This window comes from Hemicordylus capensis, chromosome 3 (genome assembly GCF_027244095.1).
Source record: "Hemicordylus capensis ecotype Gifberg chromosome 3, rHemCap1.1.pri, whole genome shotgun sequence".
NCBI classification, from domain to species: Eukaryota; Metazoa; Chordata; class Lepidosauria; order Squamata; family Cordylidae; genus Hemicordylus; species Hemicordylus capensis.
The window spans coordinates 22266729-22273544 of NC_069659.1; positions in this window are offsets into that span (position 1 = coordinate 22266729).

The window sequence follows — 6816 nt, forward strand, 5'->3', positions numbered from 1 at the left end:
GCCTTTGGGCCGCTTTTCACTTGTCAGCCGCACGGTGGCACTGTTGGCCAGCTATTCCAACAGCAATCTGTCAGAAGGGAAGTAGCGCTAAATCCGCACCGCAATAAGAATGCGATGCTGCAAACGCTGCTTTCCCATCTGGAATAGAGGCTGGAGCCAGCGGTTTATGGATTTGCAGATCGTATCAGCGGCCACATCTCCAAACAGCTTTAGCAACATAAGGGGTGGGGGGGTGGGGAGGAGAGGAGGAAACGAAAAGAAAAAGTAGCATGTTTCCTGTCAAAAAGATGAAACGATCGTATAAATCTAGTAGACTTTTCCTTTGCCAATAAATGCTCCATCTGGAAAAATGTCTTAGAAAAGAGAGTTGGTCTTGTGGTAGCAAGCATGACTTGTCCCCTTAGCTAAGCAGGGTCCTGCCCTGGTTGCATATGAATGGGAGACTTGATGTGTGAGCATTGCAAGATCATCAATGGAGCTGCTCTAGGAAGCGCTTCTAGGTTCCAAGTTCCTTCCCTGGCAGCATCTCCAAGATAGGACAAGATTTTTTTTTTTAAATAGGACAAGATTTTTTAATTGAACCAACAAACTACCAAAGCATACAGTATGTTGCCAAAGCATAATTATATACAAAATAGTTGTTTGTACATCATATATCTACAAAGGTTTACACACAAGGATTTGGAGACCCAAAGGGTTATAAAGTGTATGCAGGCAGTACTGTAACTCGGGGATGGGGGATTACAAGGCACATCAGGTAATTGGGGGGGGGGTGTTAGGTCCAACGTCCATTTCCACAGTTTGTCCCATTGCTGTTTAGAAGAGATACACTTGTCTTTTTGCACATAACCATACAAACTTTTCCAGAAGAGATTTACTGTCTCATCCATGTGAACCTCTTGGTCGCATCTTCCCTCCCTATTCCTATGCAGGAGCATTGCATAAATGACATATAGGTTTACTAACCTGATTATAGGGCTGAGAGAGATTCCTGCCTGCAACCGTGGAGAAGCCGCTGCCAGTCTGTGATGACAATACTAAGCTAGATGGGCCTATGGTCTGACTCAGTATATGGCAGCTTCCTATGTTTGTCTTTCTTGCATTTGTTAAATGCAACAAATGCACAGAAACTCTGCTGTAAAGTAAAGTAAAATAAAATAAAATAGAAACCCTAGCACAATGCAGGCAGTAGAAACAGAGCAGGTCACAGTCATGCACAAGCTGGCCTTGCCTTGCGGCAACCACACCACCCAAGACAGACTAAAAAAGATATGGGGCCCCCCAGGGGCTGTGGAGGCACTGGACTTTGGCCTGGAAGTCCAGGGGTAAGACCACCTCTGAGTAGAAATTTAATTAATTAATTAATTAATTAATTATATTTTTATACCATCTGATATGTACATCTCTAGATGGTGTACAAAATTTGACTGCATTTTCTCGAATGCTTCCATTTCTCCTCTTGTCTCTGCTTCCCTCACACCCCTCCATTGTTTCCTTTGTTGTTTAAGACAAGGCTGTATACTTTCTCCTTATTTATTCAACTTATATGCTGAACATATACTGAGAGGAGCTGGATTTTTAAGCTGGAGGAAGAAACATCAATAACCTGCGCTACGCTGATGACACCACCCCGATAGTTGAGAATGCGGATGATCTGCAAGCTCTAGGAATGAAAGTCAATGAGTGAAAAAATGAAAAAATGAAAACAGTGAAAAAATGGGTATATGACTAGATATAAAGAAGAGTAAACTAATGGAAATGGGTACAGCAACCAGCCTCAGAATTGACAATGAAGACATTGAAGTGGTGGATAGCTTCTGCCTTTTAGGATTGACCATCAACAGTAAAGGATCCAGCAGTCAAGAAATATGCTGCAGACAAGCACTTGATAGGGTTGCAATGAAGGCCTTGGAAAGGATATTTATATGCTGTGATGTGTCTACACCTACAAAGATTAGAATAGTTTGGACCATAGTTTTCCCCTTCACACCCCATTAGTGCAAAAGCTGGACTTTGAAGAAGCAAGATAGAAAAAATATTGACACTTTTGAACTTTGGTGCTGGAGAAGACTTTTGAGGATACCACGGACAGCCAGGAAAACAAACAAATGGATCATAGAACAGATCACTCCAGAAACAATCAGTATGTGCTGCTGCTCTGTTTATTGTTGTGTTTTATTTTATTGTGTGTATTGTAATAGTCACCTAATGGTGCAGCGGGAAATGACTTGACTAGCAAGCCAGAGGTTGCTGATTCAAATCCCCACAGGTATGTTTATGGGAAACACCTATATTGGGCAGCAGTGATATAGGAAAATGCTGAAAGGCATTGAGGCTATTCACACGATGGGAGAAAATCGGGCTAGCAGAGGCTAGCCCGATTTTCTCCCATCGTGAGAACCACCAGGCTTGGCTGCAAGCCCAGTGGTTCTTAAGCGGGTAACCCGCTAAACTACCCCTGCCCTTAAACCAGGTTTGCGGAGCTGGAATAAGCTGCATTCCTTTGGAATGTGGTGATATTGTACAGCTGGTGCTTAAATGCTCACACTCATTTTTTGTAGATCTAATTAGAGGTGGCCTCACTTGGTATGGAGCATCTTTACTGGTGCTGGGCTATATATCTTCAAGCCCTTGGAGCTGGATAGTTAGTAAGCTTTCCCCCCCTCAACAAGTTATAGGAGGAAAGGCTGCCTCCATAAAGATTTGGTGGTTGAGCAATTGCTGTTTGAGCTCAGGGAGGAGGAAAGGTGGTATGTATTGGTTTGTGCATAAGGGGGAGGATGTTATTCATATTATTACGGTTATCTATGTAAGCTGTCGGGCAGGAGATTTGTTAGCGTTTGTTTTATTTTTACAGATTATTTCAGTTCTCTGAGGAAGGACTATCCTGAATGGACTCAAGAATCCCAGGCTAGCCTAGAAGGACGCTTTTCATCTTGGCAAGACTTTACTCTTATACACAGAAGAAGTTTCTGTCCAATTCACTGAGATGCTGTATTCTTTACATATGCATGTGTGGATACTACCTACAAGATCATGGTCACTGTTACTCATTTAAGGATTCTTTACCATTGCAAGACTTTTTTCCAACCATTTCTGTTACAGATTTTTTCTCTACATGGATAAGAACAACATTTTGTCACATACTCATGTTGCTTTTTCTAATACATATATGTTTGGGTTGAATTTGTATTTATCTTTAACAATGACTTTTGTCCAATTTGTTGAGATGCAATACCTTTGTCACATGTATGTGCAGATACTATTTGCAAGATAATTGTTATTGTTATCCATTCATTCTAGACTATTAATATAGCATCTTCAGTTACAGACAAAATGGATATATGTGTTTTGTTTCTTCCCTCCACTTAGATCCTTAGATCTTTAGATGTAGCACAGTTTGTGCTTTTGCAATTATTGGCAACTTTTTCATGGCCCCTCTGTTTCTACATTTTGCACAGTTCTTTTTTTGTTTTTTCTGTTGATTTGGCATGCATCCCGCTTTCTTCTTCTTCTCCCTCTCAGCAGTCAGCAAGACTGCAGAGAGAAGGGGTAACTGGCTGCCAGGGCTTCCTTCCTTCCTTCACAGAACCGTAGCATCTTAGAATGGGAAGGGTCCTTGGAGATCTTCTACTCCAACCTCCTGATCAGGGCAGGAAACTGCTGCAGCATCCCTGACACCCCTGCCAGTGACAGTTTTATTTCAAGCCCATTGGGACAACAGCATGCCAGCATGTGGAGGTGTGTCAGAGACTTCTGGTCATATCTGGACAACTAGGGGCAATGGGGCAGCCGGGAGGTATGCTGCTGCCCCGAGGGGCTTGGAATAAAACTGATGCTGGCGGGGGAAAGCAGCAGGAGGGGTAAGTGCACCCTCCCCTGCTCTTAAAGCAGCACCCCCCGCCGCCTTCGAACCTCCACACCACGGTTCCGTGCACATCCCTAGCAACAGCAAACATCAATGGACAAGGAATTCTAGAAAACACACACCAGTACCACAACCACTAACCACTGTTCATGCAGCATTCATTGCAGCAACCCTCAACTCCAGGCAGTCAGGCAGAAGTCCACTCTCTGCTACAATTCCCAACCCCTATTAGTGAGCATATGCAGACCCTCAGATATCAGGGAGCCTTTATCACATGGTCATAGTCAGTGCAAGTACAGTCTGCATACAGTGTATGCCTGTGTTGATATTCACTAGGCCTGTGCACAAATGCAAAAGTCAGGTTCGATCTGTCTATCTATCTATCTATCTATCATTCAATCAATCATATTTCTATACTGCCCGAAACTTGCGTGTCTGGGCGGTTTACAATTAAAATCATTTAAACATTAAATCAATTAAACAATTAAAATCATTTAAACATTAAAATCATTAACATTAAAATCATTTAAAACCAACATTAAAAGTATTAAAACTATAAATCTAATTAAAAGCCTGGCTGAATAAATATGTCTTCAGTGCCCTTTTAAAAGTTGCCAGAAATGGGGAGGCTCTCATTTCAACAGGGAGCACATTCCAAAGTCCAGGGGCAGCAACGGAGAAGGCCTGTTCCCGAGTGGTTGACAGACAAGTTGGTGGCAACTGCAGATGAACCTCTCCAGATGATCTTAACAGGTGATGGGGCTCATGGTGAAGAAGACATTTTCTTAAATTCCCAGGGCTTAAGCTGATTAGGGCTTTATAGGTTATAACCAGCACCTTGTATTTTGCCCGGAAACGTATCGGCAGCCAGTGTAGTTCTTTCAACACAGGAGTAATATAGTCTTTCCTAGATGACCCAGAGACCAACCTGGCTGCCGCATTCTGGACCAACTGCAGTTTCCAGACTACGTACAAAGGCAACCCCACATAGAGCACATTGCAGTAATCCAGCCTGGAAGTTACCAGTATATGTATCACCATTTTGAGGTCATTCATCTCAAGAAACAGATGCAGCTGGTGTAACAGCCAAAGCTGATAAAAAGGACCCCTGGCCACCACCTCAACCTGGGACACCAGGGAGAGGTTCAGATCCAGAAGCATCCCCAGACTGTGTACCTGTTCCTTCTGGGGGAGCATGACCCCCATCCAGAACAGGCAGATCAAAATCATCTCCAGAGTTCCGACCCCACACAATAAGTAACTCTGTCTTATCTGGATTCAGCCTTAGTTTGTTATCCCTCATCCAGCCCATTACTGCCTGTAGGCAGACATTTAGGGAATGAATGCCATTTTCTGATGATGCAGATGAAAAGGAGAAGTAGATTTGGGTGTCATCAGCATCCTGATAACACCCAGCACCAAACCTCCTGATAGTATCAAAGGCCACCAAGAGATCCAAGTGGACTAATAGAGTCATATTCTCTCTGTCAGTTTCTCTGTATTCCCTCTTCCCAATTGGAGATCATCCATCAGGCCGACCAAGGAAGTCTCCACTCCACAGCCTACCCAAAAGCCAGTTTGAAATGGGTCTATATAACCAGTTGCCTCCAAGACTGCCTGGAGCTGGGGGGCCACCACCTTCTCAATCACCTTGCCAAGCCGTAGGAGGACACAGGCCTGTAGTTGTTTAACTCTGAGGGATCCTAGTAGGCTTCTTCAGAAGTGGTCTAATGATTGGGTCCGACTCTGCAAATATCAGTTTGAGGTCCTTTGGATTCTTCTGTATGTCGGGGTCAGGATTGGAATCGGGATTGGGGTTGGGATTAGAATTGGGGTTGGGACTAGGGTTGGGATTGGGGTTGGGATTGGAATCCCGCCTTGGGATTTTCTTAATGAAAGGCGGGGTATAAATTTAACAATAAATAACAATAAATAAATAAAATGGGATTGGGGTCAGACAGACCTTACACATTATTTAAAGGTAATTGCAGATCCTCACTGTGAACTTAGAAGAAAAGTTATCTAACACCAGAGAGTCGCAGGGGAAGTGATGTAACATCAGATAATCTAAGGGGAAGTTATGTAACCAGAGAAGTGGAGGAGAAACCTGGAAATCAGCTGTTTGTGAATGAAAAATGGGATTTAAAAAAAGATGCACAGGCACGTTTGGAACTCTGGAAAGCTCTGATTTTTTTATAAAGGAGATCGGAGAAATCTAATCCAGACTTGGCTGGGCAACTTCAAGTTCATAGTCTTCCCCAACCCCTGCTATCTTGGTAAAATTGGACCATGTGATTCAATCTGGCACTGGCCTAATATTCACAGCTTTCTTTCAATGCAGGTACAATACTTCCCATCTGTTCCCTAGATTGGAGAGGATCTGTAGCCTAGTTCACTTTAAAAATGAAGTGCCTTCACTCACACAAAAACAACTCACACAAAAAGCATCCAGTTTCCAATAGCAGCTGGCCAGATGCTTCCAGGAAATTTGAAAACAACTGCATGCATAGGCCACACAATGGCTGGATAAGAGTAGGATAGGATAATTTATGATCCTGTGAGATTCTGCTGATAGGATTGGCATTGCACAGGAGGAATATCTTGCGAAACATGATGAGAAGTTCTTCCTTTCCCTTACTTAGCTTTTTCTCCCGGGAACCTAACTTGGCTGGCTTGGCCCTACACTTTTAAAACACAACTTGAGTAGAAGCTTTTGAGAGTGGCATTTGTTCCTGTTAATACTTCATATCTTCACACAGCTTTAAGGATACCATATCTGCTTCAGCTTGCTTTATCTTCTCGAACTTCTTTGTTTTGGGTCATTTCAATTGCCTGTGTGATAGGCTGCAGACCTATACACAGTAAGCTGGGAGTAAATGCCTTTGAATTTGGTAGAATTTACTGCTGAATATACAGCCCTGTGGGATAGGTTAGACTGAGAGATAAGT